The following is a 19,955-nucleotide window of genomic DNA, read 5'->3' on the forward strand; positions in this document are numbered from 1 at the left end:
GGGAGCATCTAGCTCAAGAAGGACATTTCCTAATGCCAGAAAATGGACGAAAGATCATACTCCTGATCTGATCATTAGAAATCCTGATGAAGGTGTTAAGACAATGAGTGCAACTCAAAATGAATGTTTGCATCATAATCTACTTTCAAAGGAAGAGCCAAAGAAAATAGAAGATGCACTTAAGGATGCAGATTGGGTTATAGCTATGCAAGAAGAGTTGAATGAGTTTGAAAGGAATAAAGTATGGAAGCTGGTGCCTAGACCTAAGAACAGGTCAATTGTAGGTACAAAGTGGGTCTTCAGAAATAAAACTGATTCTGATGGAACCATTGTCAGAAACAAGGCAAGGTTAGTGGCTAAAGGATATTCCCAACAGGAAGGCATTGACTATGATAAAACATTTGCTCCTGTTGCTAGGATGGAAGCAATCAAAATTTTCTTGGCATATGTTGCACACAAAAGGTTCAAAGTTTTTCAGATGGATGTCATGAGTGCATATCTCAATGGAGAACATGAAGAAGAAGTCTATGTTGAGCAGCCACCAGGTTTTGTGGATCCTAAATATCCTGACTATATTTATAGACTTGACAAAGCACTCTATGGGCTAAAGCAAGCACCTAGAGCATGGTATGAGACCCTTGCTCAGTTTCTACTTGAAAGTGGATTCAAAAAAGGTATAATAGATAAAACTTTATTTTATCTAAATACAGGTAAAGATCTGCTTTTAGTTCAAATTTATGTGGATGATATTATTTTTGGATCAACTAATCAAAAACTGTGTGATAAGTTCTCAAAGTTGATGCAATCAAGATATCAAATGAGTGTGATGGGAGAGATGAGCTATTTCTTGGGATTGCAAATTAAACAGACTGATAAAGGCATCTACATTAATCAGTCCAAGTATACAAAGAATCTTTTGAAAAGGTTTAATATGCAAGAAAGTGTAAATGCAACTACTACTATGGCGACTGCTACAAAGTTTGATCCTCATGAAGGTATAACAGTTGATGTCACAAACTACAGAGGTATGATTGGTTCTCTCTTATATCTAATGGCTAGTAGGCCAGACATTATGTTTGCCACCTGTTTGTGTGGAAGATTTCAGGCAAATCCTAGGGAGCCGCATCTTATTGCAGTCAAGAGAATCTTTAGATATCTCAAGGGCACTGTATCACTTGGTCTATGGTATACAAGAGAAGCTAATTTTGGATTGTGTGGATATTCGGATGTTGACTTTGCTGGATGCAAGATAGACAGGAAGAGTACATCTGGAAGTTGTCAGATTTTGGGAGGAAGAATAGTTTCATGGTTCAGTAAGAAGCAGAAATCCATTTTTACTTCAACTGCTGAAGCTGAATATATTACAGCTAGAAGCTGTTGTGCTCAGCTACTATGGATGAGGAACCAGCTCATGGAATATAGATTATCATTTTCTAAAATTCCTATTTATTGTGATAATCAAAGTGCTATTTCCATGACAGGAAACCAAGTGCAACACTCTCTTACTAAACATATTAGTATCAGATATCACTTTATAAGAGAGCATGTCATGGAAGGGATAATTGAGTTTCGCTCCTACTGATCTGTAGCTGGCTGATATCTTCACAAAGCCATTACATGAAGCAATGTTTACAAAGCTTGTCAATGAACTTGGTATGGCTGATATCTTCATTTTATCCTATTTGATCAAATACTGATATAAATTGATCAAATCCAGATGTTGTCCTAAAATTTTTTAAGATACTTTTTGGAAGTTAATGATGTATTTCTCTATATGCATGTTCAATTAAGTAATTTATTTTCTAAGTGTGCATGTATACACATATCTTTGTCATCATTAAAAATCAGTCTAGGGAGACGCGTATAATTATTTTTTTGGTTAAATCATTTACTTAACTTTGCAGTTAATAATTAACCAAAATCCCTAGTCCTTTCATATTCCCTCTCTCCTGGTTATTTAAATCATCATTAATCTCCCAGACTAATCATATCTTCCAAACACTAAACTCCCAAATCTCCTTCATTTCTCACATCTTCTTCTCTCAAATAATGGAGAATTTCGGTTGGTTCTACAGTTATGGCACGAATCTTGTGACACTCTTTCATTTTAGGGTGCAAAGTCAATGGAATATCAACGCCATTCCAAATGACATTTGGATTCAGCTTCCAGAAGTCACCAAAAATGACTTTCTGGGATTTTTAAAAAAAACTTCATCTATACAACCTTCGTCAGCAAGAGAAGATTATTCATCTTGCTGTTCTCTTTGTTGAAAGCAGGAAGAAGCCCTGATCATCATCTGGTTGTTTCTCTTCACCATCAGCTCTGTCAGGCTTCTTAGACCAAGGCTGTTGAAGTTCGTATCCACTAGACTATGATTCTTTTGTAATCTCTCATGCATGTAATCAAAATTTCATAAAATGTAATCTTTTGATCCATTAATGAAATTTATGTTTGCAAGTTTTAATCTATGTTATTTAGTTGTGTCTGCAGATTGTTCTTGATTGTAGCTTGTTAATCTCTAAATTATCTACTTATCATGTATATTTTAATGGTTATTGAGATTAAATTGTGGTGTTCAAATAAGTTTGTGTGATTGACAAATACTGATAAATTTGAATCGACAAATCCTGAGATTGTCAAATCCTGACAGATAAGCGATTCCAAATACTGACGACAGGTCAGCATATTCTAATTTACAATATTATTGTTAAATAATTTTTGAGTTGTTTAGTGCTGCAAATTGAATATCTTACTCAATTATTGATTAGTAGTGGATTATATGTTGAACAAATTCACACAGTAATTTATTGAAAAATTTGTCCGTATTTTGTTGCTAATTTCGCACTTTACTCCACTTTTAAATCCCAATACTCAGTAATTTCCATTTGTCATAAGTCTAATTCACTAAGCTTCCTTCTTCGTATGTGCGTGTTATACACAATTCAGCTTTACAAACCTATATACTCACAAGAACTTCAGTGACACAAATCATCATACACACAACCTCGCTATCCACATCACACCCATATACTTACTCAACTCCTACACACATCATGTCATCTTCTGCAGTTTTACCATTCTTCAGTCGAACCACTATCATTCATTGAAACACCTTTGGCACCAATATTTATTTGGCTTTGCTTACACATCAGTAGTTTCCAAAATCTTTTCATGATATTCAGGATTTCTTACTCCAATGTCCAATTGGGTCTCTTACAAACCCTACAAAGGTGTCATACAGGGTTGTAATACATGTATGGAATACAGCTCTGGTTAATGAAACAAACTCTAATTTCTCTTTTGAATATAAGGGATGCAGGTATGAGGTTGATGATGATGTCTTGATTCAAGCCCGGAGATTGCCTGCTTGTGATGGTGCTCCTGATAACTATGAAACTGAGCAGCTGTTTGATATGCTAAGGACCCTGAGCTATAATGCTAAAATCACAACCATTGGCAAACTGACAAGGACAAAATTGAAGAGAGAATGGAATTCCTTCTTTGACTGCATCAGCAGGTGTTTCTTGAATAAAACAACAAATTTTGATGTTCTTCCATCTACTTCTCTGAAAATTAGGTACTCTCTTCTTTTCTTTGGTAATTTTGACTATGGTAATACTATACTTCAATTCATAATTGCTAGGAGAGCAGATGCATCAGAAGTTATAGGGTATACTAGATTTCTTCAATTGATTTTCAATTTTCTATGCCCTAATGTCATTGATAAGTGGCATTTTATACCACTGAGAGCGTCTCATAACGGCTTGAATTGGTGTCTTGAACTCAAGTATTTTGTGTATTCAACGCGTTTTCTAGTGTTTTTACATTTCAGGATATAACTTGCTTAGATATGTGGTTTTCATCAAATAAAGCTTAAAGGAATGCTTAGAATCAGTCTAAGGGTGATGAGCGAAGAAATCAGTAAAAAACAGGATCAAAATAAAGTATTTTCCAGAAGGGTAGCACGTGACCGCGCGCTAGAAGCAGACGACCGAGTGCCAGCAAGCGGCCGGGTGGAGGCAACAAGCGACCGCGTGCGTGCGAAATTTCAGAATCTGGATTTTATTAATTCAAGTACAATTGGGCTTCTGTTGGCGCTGGTTCTCTTGAGCTATTATATAAACCTTATGGGAAGACGTTTTCTTCATCAAGAGCAAAGGCAAGAAGATTGAGAAGACCGTTTTAGCACGTAACAATGAAGAAGAGGAAGCATACGTTTATCTTGTGATTCTTTTAATTCGTTGTAACAGTGGATGCTAGTTTTTTTTATGCTTTGAACCTTAATACTCTTGTGACGTACTTCATTATTTATTAAGTATTTTTCATCTTTATATCGTTGTGTTATTATCATGCTTTCATATAAATCCATGGTGACGATGAGTTCTATTATGGTCTAATCGTGATCATGGGATCCTACTGGATTTACTATGGAATTCTTTAGTTAATTGTTTAATACCTTGGTATGTGGTGATTGTATGACATCTATTATAAGTTCTGCTTATTTGTCTTATATGTGTCGCAAACATGTAAGATAGCCTTTTAATCTCTTGTGAAGCGACAGTGAATCTTGATATTTAGAACTTGCCATGCTAGCATAGGTTCGTGTATTGTATGCATGATTAGTGGGTAACTCTAACCGTTTTACTTGCCCTATGTAATCATCATGAATAACCTGCATTTAAATCGTTATGTTGTAAAATTCTGTAGACATATAGGGTCTCAATATAATTGATGTTTATTCAACTTTTATCTTAATTGTGGATGCTTGGTAGAATGGTATTCGTACAACGAAAGTTGGCATTTATCAGTTTCATGTTGTTTGATTAATATCATCACCATTACATGCTAAGGTTAATACAATATCTATTGAATGAAGTAGTAATGAAGTTAGGATCTCATGTGTGTTTAATTTTATTAATTTAAGTGTTTAATTCTCGTAGTAATTATTAGTTAACCAACCTTAATTGTTATTGTCTTGGCATTGAAGGATAATCATATATTGGTGAGTAAGTGTTAATTAAATATAATTAATCAAAGTCTCTATAAGAACGAACTAGAAATCATTCTATATTACTTGCGAACATGTATAGTTGCATGATTTATTTAGCGCATGCTTTGTGCCTAACAAGTTTTTGGCGCCGTGTCGGGGACTCGGTATTAATTTGTTTAGTTTATGTACTTGCCATCAGTGGCCATTAGGATTCATTGATTAAGACTTGTTACTTACTGCTTTCGGTTGTGTTTCTGGTACTCTAGCGAGCGTTTATGCAAACACGTTCTCGCACTCACAAGAGAAATCTGGATAAAGGTTAGGAGACAGATAAAGCTCTTGACTTTCCGGAGAAGATAGTTTTTGAAGATTCGGATAAAGAGAGTGAAAAGAAAGAACTTGAAATAATGGGTGATCGTCTAGCTCAAGCTAATCAAGCTCTTATGAATTTTTCTCGGCCTAAAATTGATGACATTCAGTCAAGCATCATTCATCCGGCTATTCAGGCCAATACTTTTGAAATCAAGCCGGGCACTATTCAGATGGTGCAGAATTCTGTTTCTTTTGGAGGGGTTGCGACTGAAGATCCCAACATGCATATCAAGAATTTTATCGGGATCTGTAATACTTTTAAATATAATGATGTCATTGATGAGGCTATCAAGCTGAGGCTTTTCCCATTCTCTCTGAGGGACAAAGCTAAGGACTGGTTACATTCTTTATCAGCTGGGTCCATCACTACTTGGGAAGATCTTGCGCAAAAGTTTCTGGTGAAGTTCTATCCAATGGCCAAAACTACAGCTATGAGGAGTGCTCTTACTCAGTTTGCGCATCAACCAGGAGAATCTATGTATGAAGCTTGGGAGCGCTACAAAGAGATGTTGAGAAAGTGTCCACAACATGGTATGCCTGACTGAATGGTGATCACTGGTTTTTACAATGGTTTAGGGGTCCAATCTCGACCCATGCTCGATGCAGCTTCTGGAGGCGCCTTGTGGGCCAAAAGCTATACTGAGGCCTATAATCTCATTGAAACTATGGCTAAAAATGAGTATCAAAACCCAACTCAAAGGATGATGTCTGGAAAAGTAGCAGGTATTCTGGAAGTTGATGCAGCTACAGCTATTGCAGCACAGCTCACGGCGCTGACTATGAAGGTCGATTCTTTAACCAACTATTGTATAAATCAATTATCTAGTATCTGTGAGCTTTGTGCAGGATCTCATGCTACAGATCAGTGTTCTCTTGTTAATGAATCTGTTCAGTATGTGAACAATTTCCAGAAACCGCAACAGCCTGTGCCCGCTACTTATCATCCTAATAACAGAAATCATCCCAATTTCAGCCGGAGCAATAATCAGAATGTTGTTCAGCAGTCATATCAGCAAGCTGCAAATAAACAGTTTAATCCACCTGGATTCCAGCAACCTCAGCAATTTGCTCAAAGGCAACCATATCCTCAACAAGGAGGTGCTGCTCCACCTTCTAGTGCTGATTTTGAGGAGTTAAAGCTGTTATGTAAAAGTCAGGCTGTTTCTATCAAGACCTTGGAAAATCAAATTGGACAAATAACCAATGCCTTGCTCAATCGTCAACCTGGCACACTTTCCAGCGATACTGAAGTGTCAGGCAGGAAGGAAGCTAAAGAGAAAGTCAAAGTTGTCACCTTAAGGTCTGGAAAAGTTGCTGATGCTGAAAAAGCAAAAGATTTAGAAGTTGTAGATGAAGAAGAAATGAAAAAGAAGAAAGAGGGGGAACCAATGAAGACTACTGTTGAACACACTCTGCCTGAGGGTAATACAGGGGAGAAACAGCTCCATCCTTCACCACCTTTTCCTAAGCGATTGCAAAAACAAAAGCTGGACAAGCAATTTGGTAAGTTTCTGGAGGTGTTCAAAAAACTTCATATCAACATACCTTTCGCTGAGGCTCTTGAGCAAATGCCTAGTTATGCGAAATTCATGAAAGGTATTCTTTTGAGGAAGGTGAAACTGGATGATCTTTATATCATTGCTCTGACGGAAGAGTGCAGTGCCGTGCTGCAACAAAAGTTACCTCCAAAGCTTAACGATCCAGGTAGCTTCACCATTCCTTGCACCATTGGCAAGTTGTCATTTGACAAGTGCCTTTGCGATTTGGGAGCAAGCATCATGTCTATCTTCAAAAAGTTGAATTTGCCTGATCCGAAGCCCACCTACATGTCTCTAAAATTGGCTGATCGTTCGATTACATACCCACGAGGCATCGTGGAGGACGTGCTAGTAAAGGTGGACAAGCTCATCTTTCTTACAGATTTTGTCATTCTGGATTTCGAGGAAGATAAGAAGATTCCCATAATCTTGGGAAGACCTTTCTTGGTTACAGGCCGTACCTTGATAGATGTGAAAAAAGGTGAACTCACTATGAGGGTGCAAGATCAAGATGTGACATTCAATGTGTTCAATGCGACGAAATTCCCTACGGAAGATGAGGAGTGCTTCAAGGTGGATTTGGTCGATTCTGCAGTTACTTCAGAACTTAATCATATGCTAAGGTCTGATGCCTTAGAAAAAGCCTTATTGGGGGATTTTGACAGTGAAGATGATGAAGGCAATGAGCGGTTACAATATCTAAATGCTTCTCCTTGGAAACAGAAGCTAGACATGCTATTTGAATCTCTTGGAAATACTGATCTCAAGAATGCTGAGGGAAAGCTCAAACCATCTATTGAGGAAGCACCTACTTTGGAGCTTAAACCATTGCCTGAACACTTGAGGTATGCTTTTTTAGGTGATGCATCTACTTTGCCTGTTATTATTGCATCTGACCTTTCAAGTAGTGATGAGGACAAGCTCTTGAGGATTTTGAGAGAATTCAAATCGGCCATCGGATGGACTATAGGTGATATAAAAGGGATCAGCCCTTCGTACTGTATGCATAAAATTCTGCTAGGGGAAGGTAGCAAGCCGACTGTTGAGCAACAGCGAAGGCTTAATCTTATCATGAAAGAACTGGTGAAGAAAGAAATTCTAAAATGGCTGGATGCAGGAATTATATATCCTATTTCTAACAGTTCTTGGGTGAGCCCCGTGCATTGTGTACCTAAGAAAGGAGGTATTACTGTGGTAGCAAATGAGAAGAACGAGCTCATCCCCACTCGAACAGTCACAGGTTGGAGGGTTTCATGTACTATAGGAAGTTGAATAAAGCCACGAGGAAGGATCACTTCCCTCTTCCATTCATTGATCAGATGTTTGATAGGTTGGTTGGTCATGAGTATTATTGTCTTTTGGATGGCTATTCGGGCTACAATCAGATTTGTATTGCACTAGAAGATCAACAGAAGACTACTTTCACTTGTCCATTTGGCACGTTTACTTTTCGCAGAGTTTCTTTTGGCTTATGTGGTGCACCTGCCACTTTTCAGAGATGCATGATGGCTATATTCTCTGATATGATTGGAAATAATGTCGAAGCGTTCATGGACGACTTCTCCATCTTTAGACATTCGTATGTTGAATGCTTGAATAATCTCCGTTTGGTGCTCAAAAGGTGTGTAGAAACCAATCTGGTGCTCAATTGGGAAAAATGTCACTTCATGGTGCAACAAGGCATCATTCTTGAGCATAAGGTCTCTAGTAAAGGTCTTGAGGTGGATAAAGCCAAGGTGGACATCATTGAAAGTCTTCCGCCACCTATTTCTGTAAAAGGAATCCGTAGCTTTTTTGGTCATGCGGGTTTTTATCGGTATTTCATTAAGGACTTCTCTAAGATATCTAAGTCGTTGTGCAACTTGCTCGAGAAAGATGTGCCTTTCAAATTTGATGATGAATGCTTGGCAGCATTCGGGACTCTCAAGAAGATTTTAATCACCGCACCAGTTATTACGGCACCTAATTGGAAAGAACCTTTTGAGATGATGTGTAATGCAAGTGATTATGCAGTGGGAGCATTTCTTGGGCAGCGAAAGACTAATATCTTTCATGTGGTCTACTATGCTAGTAAGACGCTAAATGGAGCCCAACTAAACTACACCACTACTGAGAAGGAGCTCTTGGCTATATATTTTTGGTTTCAAAAAATTTCGATCTTATCTACTTGGGACAAAGGTAACAGTGTTCACTTATCACGCTGTCATTCACTATCTGGTCTCAAAGAAGGATTCGAAGCCTAGACTTATTCATTGGGTTCTCTTACTACAGGAATTCGAGTTAGAAATCAAGGATCGAAAAGGTACTGAAAATTAAGTAGCTGACCAGCTCTCTAGATTGGAGAATCCCGATTCTACTTCACATGATAAGACATTGATCAACAAATCTTTTCCGGATGAGCAGTTGTTCGCAATTCAAGAGGAAGAGTCATGGTTCGCAGACATTGTGAACTATCTTGTTAGCAATATAATGCCTCCTAATATGAATGCGGCTCAAAAAAAGAAGTTTCTGCATGAGGTGAAGTGGTACATGTGGGATGAACCATATTTGTTTAAACAAGGAGCTGACCAGATCATCAGGAGATGTATCCCATTCTGTGAGACGGAGGGGATATTACGAGACTTTCATTCCACAGTTTATGGTGGACATTATGGTGGTGAAAAGACAGCAGCTCGTATTCTTCAAGCAGGTTTTTTTTGTCCTACGTTGTTTAAGTATGCATATCAGTTCGTTTTAAGGTGTGATCGTTGCCAAAGAGTTGGGAATCTTTCCAGAAAGGATGAGATGCCTTTAAATGTACTACTTGAAGTTGAGGTCTTCGATGTTTGGGGAATTAGTACATCTTGCTGGCAGTCGATTATGTCTCGAAATGGGTAGAAGTCAAAGCTCTACCGACTAATGATGCAAAGGTAGTGTTGAGTTTTCTTTATAAGCAGACATTCACAAGGTTTGTAACGCCACGAATTATCATAAGTGATGATAGGTCGCATTTCTGCAATCGTAAGTTCACTTCTATGATGCAACGCTACAATGTGAGTCATCGCATTACTACTACCTATCATCCGCAAACTAATGGTCAAGCTGAATTGTATAATAGAGAGATCAAGTGCATTCTAGAGAAAGTCGTTTGTCCGTCAAGGAAAGATTGGTCTTTAAAGCTCGATGAAGCTGTTTGGGCTTATAAAACAACATATAAGACTCCACTTGGGATGTCCCCGTTTCAACTTGTCTATGGTAAGGGTTGTCATTTACCTACAGAGCTTGAGCATAAGGCTTATTGGGCATTGAAGAAGTTAAACCTTGATCTAGATGCAGCTGTGAAGAAGCGAATGCTTCAGTTAAATGAACTTGATGAATTTCGACTTCAAGCGTATGAAAACAACAAAATGTATAAGGAAAAGATAAAAAGGTGGCATGATAGGAAGCTATCGCCTAAGTCATTCGTGTCGGGGCAATAAGTTCTTCTTTTCAACTCTCGTCTCCGACATTTTCCTGGAAAGTTGAAATTAAGGTGGTCTGGACCATTTATCGTCAAAACTGTGTTTCCACATAGAGCGGTGGAGATTTTTGAGAAAGATCCGGGCCAAGCATTCAAAGTAAATGGTCAGAGATTGAAGCACTATTATGGGGATACGGAAAACCACAAAGTGGTTAGTGCCGTTTTATTGTCAACTTGATCGCATAACTCCACATCAAGCTAATGACATAAAAGAAGCGCTTCATGGGAGGCAACCCAAAATATGAGACCATAGGACACCTTAGAATATAGTACTTTGTCCAAAAACCCAAAAAAAACAGAAAAAAAAGTTACAGAAAAAAAAAAATCCAGAAGCCTAGCATGCGCCCGCGTGCTTGGAGCGCGCGACCTGCTGGTGCCACGCGACCGCATGCGTCCCTGACTGTTGAAAAATCATTTTTCAGCCTAAAAAAACAAAACAAAACAAAAAATAAAAATTGACAAAAATATATAACCCATTAACCCACGATTTTCACCTCATACCTTGCCACAATCCCCACTCCTAATTAAATTTTAACCCTAATTTTGCCCTATAAATACATACAACCTCTCCATACACATACCACACACTTTCACTCTACAAAATCTCTCCTACACACCAAACACAAACTATCCAACTCTTATTCTCAGTTTTCATGGCCCCAAAGAGATCACGAACTGTGGGTAGCAGCAGCACCAACCCGACTGCTACTGATTCTTCGAGGAATACTGCTGCGAGGCCCCGATTATTGGATAGGGCTGCTGAAGAAGAGTATACCAAGCTTCTGACTAAGCCTATTATGAGGGAGAGGGGGTTCTTGCCATCAGGGAGGGATGGTGAGTTGCTACCGATGATTGCTGAGAAGCGATGGATTATATTCTGTGAGTCACCTGAGGCGGTTCCGATGAGTATTGTTCGCGAGTTCTATGCAAACACCAACACCGACAAGAATGGGTTTTCTATTGTTCGGGGGATTACTGTTGATTATCAGCCCGAGGTGATTCGCCGGGTGATTGGACAGCGATAAAGGAAACCACAAGAGGAGCATTGGAATGCAAAGGCCCCTAAGGACTTTGATTTGGACTTGATTGTTGCTACTCTCTGTCAGCCGGGCACAGTGTGGAAGTTTAAAAGGGGATCCAATGATTATCATACTTTCCCTGTTGTCGCGATAAACAGGTATGCTCGTGCTTGGAATGTATTTATATGTGCTAATATTCTTCCTTCTTTGCATGCACATGAGGTTATAGTGGAGAGGGCGAGGTTGTTATGGGGAATTCTGAATGATAAATATTATGTGGACCTTGGTGAGTACATCTAACAATGGATTTTGAAGTTTTTGAGGGGGAAATCGCAATACTCTATCCCGTATGCCTCTATTATCATGAAGCTTTGCAAGGCAGTTGGAGTCCAGTGGCCTTCTTATGAGCAGTTGTAGATGTCGGCCGCTCCTATTGATTTATCGACTTTGAATGCGATGCAGGAGTGGACGGGTGGAGATCCCGAGTCACATGGTTTGGGGTATCACCTTCCAGGAGGAGTTCCATCAGCTGGTGCTACCATGGCTAGGCCTACTCAGGCTCAGGGAGAGGCAGGCTCTTCGAGAGCTCAGGGAGGAGATGGTTCGGGATTGGCTGATGTCCAGTATAGGAGGCTTTCAAGGAGGATGGATGCGATGTATGAGTCGCAGAGTTGGTTTGCGGAGGAGTTCACCCAGGCATTTGGGACTGCATTTAGAGGCCTTGGAGCTAACATCCAGTGGCCCGTTTTTGGTGAGGATTCTGCTTATTCACCTCCTGACACTCCACCCTCTGAGGGTGATGATGATGATTCGTCTGAGTAGGTATACCCTATGTTCCTTTCTATTACCTTCATTGGGGATAGTGAAGATTTTAAGTTTGGAGGTAGTAGTTAAGGAACATATTTGTGTGTGTGTCATGTAGTTGCATTTTCATGTTAATTTAGTTCATATAGTTGCATATTTTTCCATATAGTTTTTTTATTTTATTTTTTAGCTTTATTTATCATGTCATATAGCTCATGCATATACCATGATCCCTTTGTGTTGTTTTACCGATTAATATGTGATATTGTTGCGAGTGTAGTGATAGGGTTAAAGTGATGTTGAATCTTGTTAGGTTAATATGCATGCGAGAAACACTTGTAATTTCACTAAGCCTTAGAGTATGCTTAAGGATTAGATTGTTGTCATGGTTTGACGGTTTTTGAGGTTAATCTATTATTTATACTTAGAATGCATGCTAGGCTCTTAATGATAAAAGACATGAAAAGAAAAAAATTGGAGAAAAAAATTGGAATTCATTGCTAGTTTGGGCTAGGCGTCAAATGGCTAGTAGCCGGCTCGTATTTTGTGTCTTGAATTGGTGTCTTGAACTCAAGTATTTTATGTATTTGACGCGTTTTCTAGTGTTTTTGCATTTCAAGGTATAACTTGCTTAGATAGGTGGTTTTCATCAAATAAAGCTTAAGGGAATGCTTGGAATCAGTCTAGGGGTGATGAGCGAAGAAATCAGCAAAAACAGGAGCAAAATAAAGTATATTCCAGAAGGGTAGCACGCGACCGCGCGCTAGAAGCAGGCAACCGCGTTCCAGCAAGCGGCCGCGTGGAGGTAGTAGGCGACTGCGTGCGTGCGGAATTTCAGAATCTGGATTTTATTAATTCAAGTACAATTGGGCTTCTGTTGGCGCTGGTTCTCTTGGGTATTATATAAACCTTATAGGAAGATATTTTCTTCATCAAGAGCAAGGGCAAGAAGATTGAGAAGTCCGTTTTAGCACGCAAAAATGAAGAAGATGAAGCATACGTTTCTCTTGTGATTCTTTTAATTCGTTGTAACAGTGGATGCTAGTTTTCTTTATGCTTTGAACCTTAATACTCTTGTGACATACTTCATTATTTATTAAGTATTTTTCATCTTTATATCGTTGTGTTATTATCATGCTTTCATATGAACCCATGGTGATGATGAGTTCTATTATGGGCTAATCGTAATCATGGGATCCTAGCGGATTTACTATGGAATTCTTTAATTAATTGTTTAATAGCTTGGTATGTGGTGATTGTATGATATCTAGTATAGGTTGTGCTTATTCATCTTATATGTGTCACGAATATGTAAGATAGCCTATTAATCTCTTGTGAAGCGACAGTGAATCTTGAGATTTAGAACTTGTCATGCTAGCATAGGTTCGTGTATTGTATGCATGATTAGTGTGTAACTCTAACCGTTTTACTTGCCCTGTGTATGAAGGGTTTTTAGCACATCAACGCAACGAAAACGTAAATTTAAATTTAAAAAAAAAAACCGAAACCCTTCGTAGGATCCATGCGAAAAATAATATTTAATTCGTAGTTCGGTATGTTTACCTTAAGAAGCTTTACGTTAATGGAAAGATGGAGGTCTTTAATAGCGATCCAAGAACGACGAACGGAAATCCTTAGCAGCTGCTCCTCAAGTGTGAAGCACTCCACCGGTATCCACCAAGAAAACGATGTAATGAAGGAGGAGGAGGTGGAGAGAATTAGGGTTTTGTAAATCTTTTGGGTTGAGGCAAATAGGGTTTATAATAGTATATTTATAGGCAAAATTTTCAGCTGAAAATTTTCCATAAAATATTATTATTATTAACCCTTTAATTGATTATTCTTATTAACCAATTAACTAATAATTAAAACACCTTTTAATCATTAATCCCTTTTCTAAACACTTTAGAAAAATAATTCTCTCACTTGATTTAATTTCCAAAATTAAATTCTTAATTAATAATATTAAGAATTAATTAAATCTCATTTAATCAATTATTAAATCTGCTAATTAATTATTTATTTCACAAATAAATAATTACCATCCATTATTAATTAATTCCTCCACCATTAAATCATTCTCTTTTATGGTGTGACCCTATAGGTTCAATATTCATCCGGTAGTAGAAATAAATAATAATAAAACTATTTTATCATTATTTATATAAATTCTCTAATTCATTAAATGTGATTAATTTATAAATTAATCATATTTATTCTACATCGTGAGGGATACTTCTCAGCATATCGCGACTATCCGGATAATACGAATTCACTGCTTAGAGTACCAAGAACCTATTCAGTGAGTAGTTACCGTACAATCAATTCCTTCTACCCTGCAATGTCACGATTAAATACAAGGCATGGAAATTGTGTCAAGCCTATCTTATTTAATCATTTGCTTTCCCATTCACTATGCTTAGTTCTATTTAATGTAAATTAGAAACTCCTTTCTAATTTCATTCACTCTAGCCAGAGATTCCTGAACTAGCATAAGTGGATCAGCATTGAACATTCTCTTCCTTCACTGGAAGGGGTAGATCCTTTATTGATCATACACTATCTTCGTGTACAAATTCCTATACCCAGTAGAGCCCTTATAATTGTCCCTGGAGACTAAGAACTAAACCAAAGCATAGTTCAGTGTACACAAGATGACTATGATGACCTCAAGTCTAAGGATACTTGTACAACTATCACAATGTGAACAACTGCTGACACGTGAGTGAACTCCATCAGTTTCTCAGTTGTGTGAGTCATGTTCAGTGAACTTATTCTATAATAAGCACCTACATACTAGCTATAGTGTCACCACACAAATGTCTATGAGAACAGACATCCTTCATAATGAAGCAAGCATAGTATATACCGATCTTTGCGGATTACTAATTACCAGTTAGTAATCCTACGACCAGGAAATATTTAAGTTTAGATTTATCATCTTTTAGGTCTCATTATTATGATCTCATCATAATCCATAAAAAGCTTCACTCTAAACTATGGTATATCTTATTTAAACACTTAAATAGATAAAGCCCGCAATAAAACCAAAACAAGTCTTTTATTAATATCAATGAAATCAAAACAGATTACATAAAAGTTATTCCTAAATCATCATACATGATTGGTCTTAGGACACATCTCTTTCAATCTCCCACTTGTACTAAAGCCAATCACTCTGGTATCTAATACCCATATTGTCTTTATGACGATCAAAGTGACTTTGAGAAAGTGGCTTTGTGAGTGGGTCTGCTACGTTGTTATGTGTGTCAACTCTCTTGACGTCTTCTCTTTCAATACAATACAAGAAATGTTACCGCGCTCCCACTAACCTTTTTGTAGACACATGGTTCATCTATGTTTTTGATAAAACCGAACTCTTTGATTGTCTCATCAAAACGGATGTTTCATCTACGAGAAGCTTGCTTTAAACCATATATGGTTCGCTGCAGCTTACACACTAGGTGTTCATTTCCCTTGGAAAGAAACCCCTCTGGCTGTGTCATATACACTTCCTCTTCAAGTTTCCCATTGAGGAAGGCCGTTTTCACGTCCATTTTCCATATCTCATAGTCATAGTAAGCAGCAATCGCAAGCAAAATCCGAATTGATTTTAACAGGGCTACAGGCAGAAAAGTTTCATCAAAGTCAATCCCTTTCCTTTGTCTGAATCCTTTTGCCACGAGCCTGACCTTATAGGTCTCCACCTGCCCATCTGCTCCAATCTTTCTTTTGTATACCCACTTGCACCCAATAGGCTTAACACCTTCAGGCGCCTCAACCAGAGTCCATACTTGATTGGTATACATAGATTCCATTTCGAATTTCATGGCACTATGCCATTTCTCTAAGGCAACACTACTCATAGCCTCATTATAGGTCACAGGGTCGTCATCATCAATGATTGATAACTCATTGTCATTCTCAATGACAAGGCCATAATACCTCTCAGGTTGGCGAGACACTCTCCCTGACCTATGAATGGGCTGTTCCATAGAAGGTTGTTTAGTCTGAACAGGTGTTTCCACTTGATCCGTAGTAGTTTATGCTTCTTGAACTTCATCAAGTTCAATTTTGCTCCCACTGTTTCCTTCAAGGATAAACTGCTTTTCCAATAAGGTAGCATGTCTGGAGACAAACACCCGATGATCGGTGTAAAAGTAATACCCTAAAGTCTCTTTAGGATATCCCACAAAATTACATTTTACAGATCGAGATTCCAGCTTATCTGAGTCAACTTTCTTGACATAAGCTGGACATCCCCAAATCTTAACGTGTTTAAGACTCAGTTTCCTTTTTTTCCATATCTCATATGGAGTTTGAGGAACAGATTTGGAAGGCACCTTATTTAGTAAATATGTTGAGGTTTCCAATGCATAACCCCACAAGAATATTGGAAGATTCGCATAGCTCATCATGGACCGAACCATGTCTAACAAAGTTCGATTTCTCCTTTCAGATACCCCATTCAACTGTGGAGTATATGGAGGAGTCCACTGGGAGACTATACCATTTTCTTTGAGATAAGCTAGAAACTCTCCATTCAAGTATTCACCCCCTCGATCTGATCGAAGAGTTATATACTATGTTTGGTTTGTTTCTCCACTTCATACTTATATTCTTTGAACTTTTCAAAGGCTTCAAACTTGTGTTTCATCAAATACACATATCTGAATCTAGATTGATCATCTATGAAAGCAATGAAGTATGAAAATCCACCCATGGCTTGCGTAGACATTGCTCCACATACATCTGTGTGTACCAATCCTGGCAAATCTGCAGCCCTCTCTCCATGTCTACTAAATGGAGATTTGGTTATTTTACCCAATAGACAAGACTCACATGTAGGATATGATTTAAAATCAAAGGGGTCAAGTAACCCTTCCTTATGCAATGTCCGCAGTCTATTTTCACTAATATGACCATGTCCGCAGTTGCACAAGAAAGTGAGATTTCCATCATCCTTTTTTCTTTTATTACTATGTTCAATTTGTAGTAAATTATGCTCTACGTCACATACATACAGACCATTGTTTAAAATACCACTTCCATAAAGAACGTTATCTCTAAGAATTGAACATTTATTATTCTGAATAACAAACGAAAATCCAGCCAAGTCTAACATGGAATAGAAAAAATATTCCTCACAATCGAGGGAACAAAATAACAATTATTTACAACAATAGTCTTGCCCGTAGGCATATGTAAATGAAATGATCCTACAGCTTCAGCAACAACTCTTGCTCCATTTCCCATCCGTAGAATCACCTCATCTTCTTCAAGAGTCCTACTTCTCCTTAGTCCCTTCAACGAATTGCAAATATGAGAACCATAGGCGGTATCTAATACCCAAGTAGAAATTTGACTTAGTGACATATTAACTTCGATCATGAACATACCTGAATCAGAAGCGGTAGTCTCACTACCCTTCTTCTTCTTCAATTCTGCAAGGTAAACCTTGCAGTTCCTCTTCCAGTGCCCCACCTTGTTACAGTGAAAGCAAACAGCTTTGCTCTTGGGGTCTTCAGCTTTTGGTGGAACCGGCTTTTTTTCACCTACTTTCTTCTTCTTGGAAGGGTTCTTCTTCCTTTTCTTAGGATTGGAACCTTCACCAATTAGAAGAACAGAACTCTTCTTAGGGGAAAAATTCGATTCCGCAGTCTTTAACATGTTATGGAGTTCAGGCAGGCTGACATCCAGCTTATTCATGTGAAAGTTCACAACAAACTGCGAGAACGAACTCAGAATTGATTGCAAGACCAAGTCTTGGCTCAGCTCCCCATCCATGGCAAAACCAAGTTGTCCAAGACGTTCTATTAAATTGATCATCTTAAGTACATGGTCATTCACAGATGATCCCACAGATATCCTACAACCGAACAGTTCCTTCGATATCTCATATCGAGCTGTCCTCCCTGCCACATCATACAACTCTTGTAGATGCATAAGGATAGTGTGAGCATCCACATGTTCATGTTGCTTCTGTAGCTCAATGTTCATGGAAGCTAGCATGATGCATTGAACAACATTTGTATGATCTATCCACTTACGATACACAATATGTTCATTATTATGTGCATCGCTAGCAGGTTCAGCAGGCTTAGGTGAGTCAAGCACATATTCCAGCTTCTCAACCCTGAGAACAATTCTCAAGTTTCGAAGCCAGTCAGCAAAATTAGGACCAGTCAACTTGTGAGCATCTAGTATACTCCGGAGTGATAGTGCAGAAGACATAACGAATATAGTAGATTTGTAAATGATGAACACATAACAACACTTAGCAAATATTCAATTTCATTTCAAGACACTATATGAATCGGGTCTTTATTCATAAGTAGCTCCCACTAGTTTATCTAATTTATACAACCCCTAAGTGAAAATTAAGCATTCATAATGCTAGTGGGAATAGGGATCCTACATTCCATAACACAACCTCGGCTGTAGCATGAAACGTCATGTGATGTTCGATTATATAATTCCCTAATAAAACTTTAGCCTCTTGAATAATTGAGTCATGATTGTAGCATGACAAACTCAATATTCTAAGTCAAGTCTAACCCAACATTTCGTATAATTGAATCAGTCTCCAACGGCCCACGGCTGTAGCACGTAACGACCTTTAGATTCTAATTCAATGTACACATCTCTATGTAATAGACAAGTATTTCTTATTTCAAAATCAAAGCCCTCGGCTGTAGCACGAAATGACAATAATTTAAAAATAAGAACCACTTTCTACCATGTTGGAAGGCTATGACCGACACAAGCCCGTTGTGTCATTGGCCAATTACTACTTGATATTATTTAATTTTAGAGGGATTATATTATGTTACAATCATAATCATATTATGAAGAGATTCTTCCTTTTAAATTAAATATTTCAAATCAATAATCGATAATTAGATGATTCCTAGATCGGGGGGAGCATTGTCAAGAGGCGTCAGTTAATACCCCTTTCCTACAGATAGAAATCTGCTTTTGACAGAATCATCATTTCTCTCAATATTGAAAATTCATATTTAATTACGTGTTTTATAAACACAAGAATCTCATGATTGTATTCATAATATTATTGTTAAGGCAAGAAACGATTCCTAATCTAGATTTTCTAGAGCACGCCTTATATTGATTTAAGTTCACCTAAATCTATCATCGCATGGTAAACATAGGCATATATCTCATATATAAAATTAAATAAACAAGTAAATGTAAAGTGCAATAAAGTAAATGTGTTTGGTTATGGCCCCATCCTATGTGATCTTTATCAAGCTCATGATAAAGATCAAGGTCAATCTAATATGGTGATGGAAATAAATACAACTACTTATTACATAAGTCTTCTTCTTTGTTTAGACTTCTTGTATGCCTCGTCTTCTTCTTTGTATCACCTCTATTGGATAGCCTTCTTAAGTCTTCAATTACATTACATAGATTGAAAGTAAAACTAATCTAATGAACTTACAAGAATAACTCGAGTTACATTCGAGATTTATGATTACAAAGATTGACGACATGCAAGTCGTATTTAAAACCAAAACCATTACACTAAAGTCGAAAGGCCATAACCATCCACCATGCTCATACAACACATAAAAGCATTTTAAAACACATAATCTGATCTTAACATATCATATTATCCATGATCTAATCATAAAAAAATATGACAAAAATCAGAAAAATCAGAATCAAATCAGAAAAACAAGATTCACTGTTTACGGGCAGTAAACGACAT

The 19,955-nt window shown here is 37.8% G+C and overlaps 1 non-coding gene across 1 annotated transcript; it reads right to left on the reverse strand.

Annotated features, from left to right (window-relative positions):
* Positions 1–5,791: 5,791 nt before the first annotated feature.
* On the reverse strand, positions 5,792–5,898 carry LOC141688112 (small nucleolar RNA R71). Its single transcript, XR_012561576.1, has one exon. It is a non-coding gene; the product is annotated as a small nucleolar RNA R71 (small nucleolar RNA).
* Between the last annotated feature and the right edge of the window lie 14,057 nt (positions 5,899–19,955).

This window comes from Apium graveolens, chromosome 9, assembly GCF_009905375.1.
Source record: "Apium graveolens cultivar Ventura chromosome 9, ASM990537v1, whole genome shotgun sequence".
Lineage (NCBI taxonomy): Eukaryota > Viridiplantae > Streptophyta > Magnoliopsida > Apiales > Apiaceae > Apium > Apium graveolens.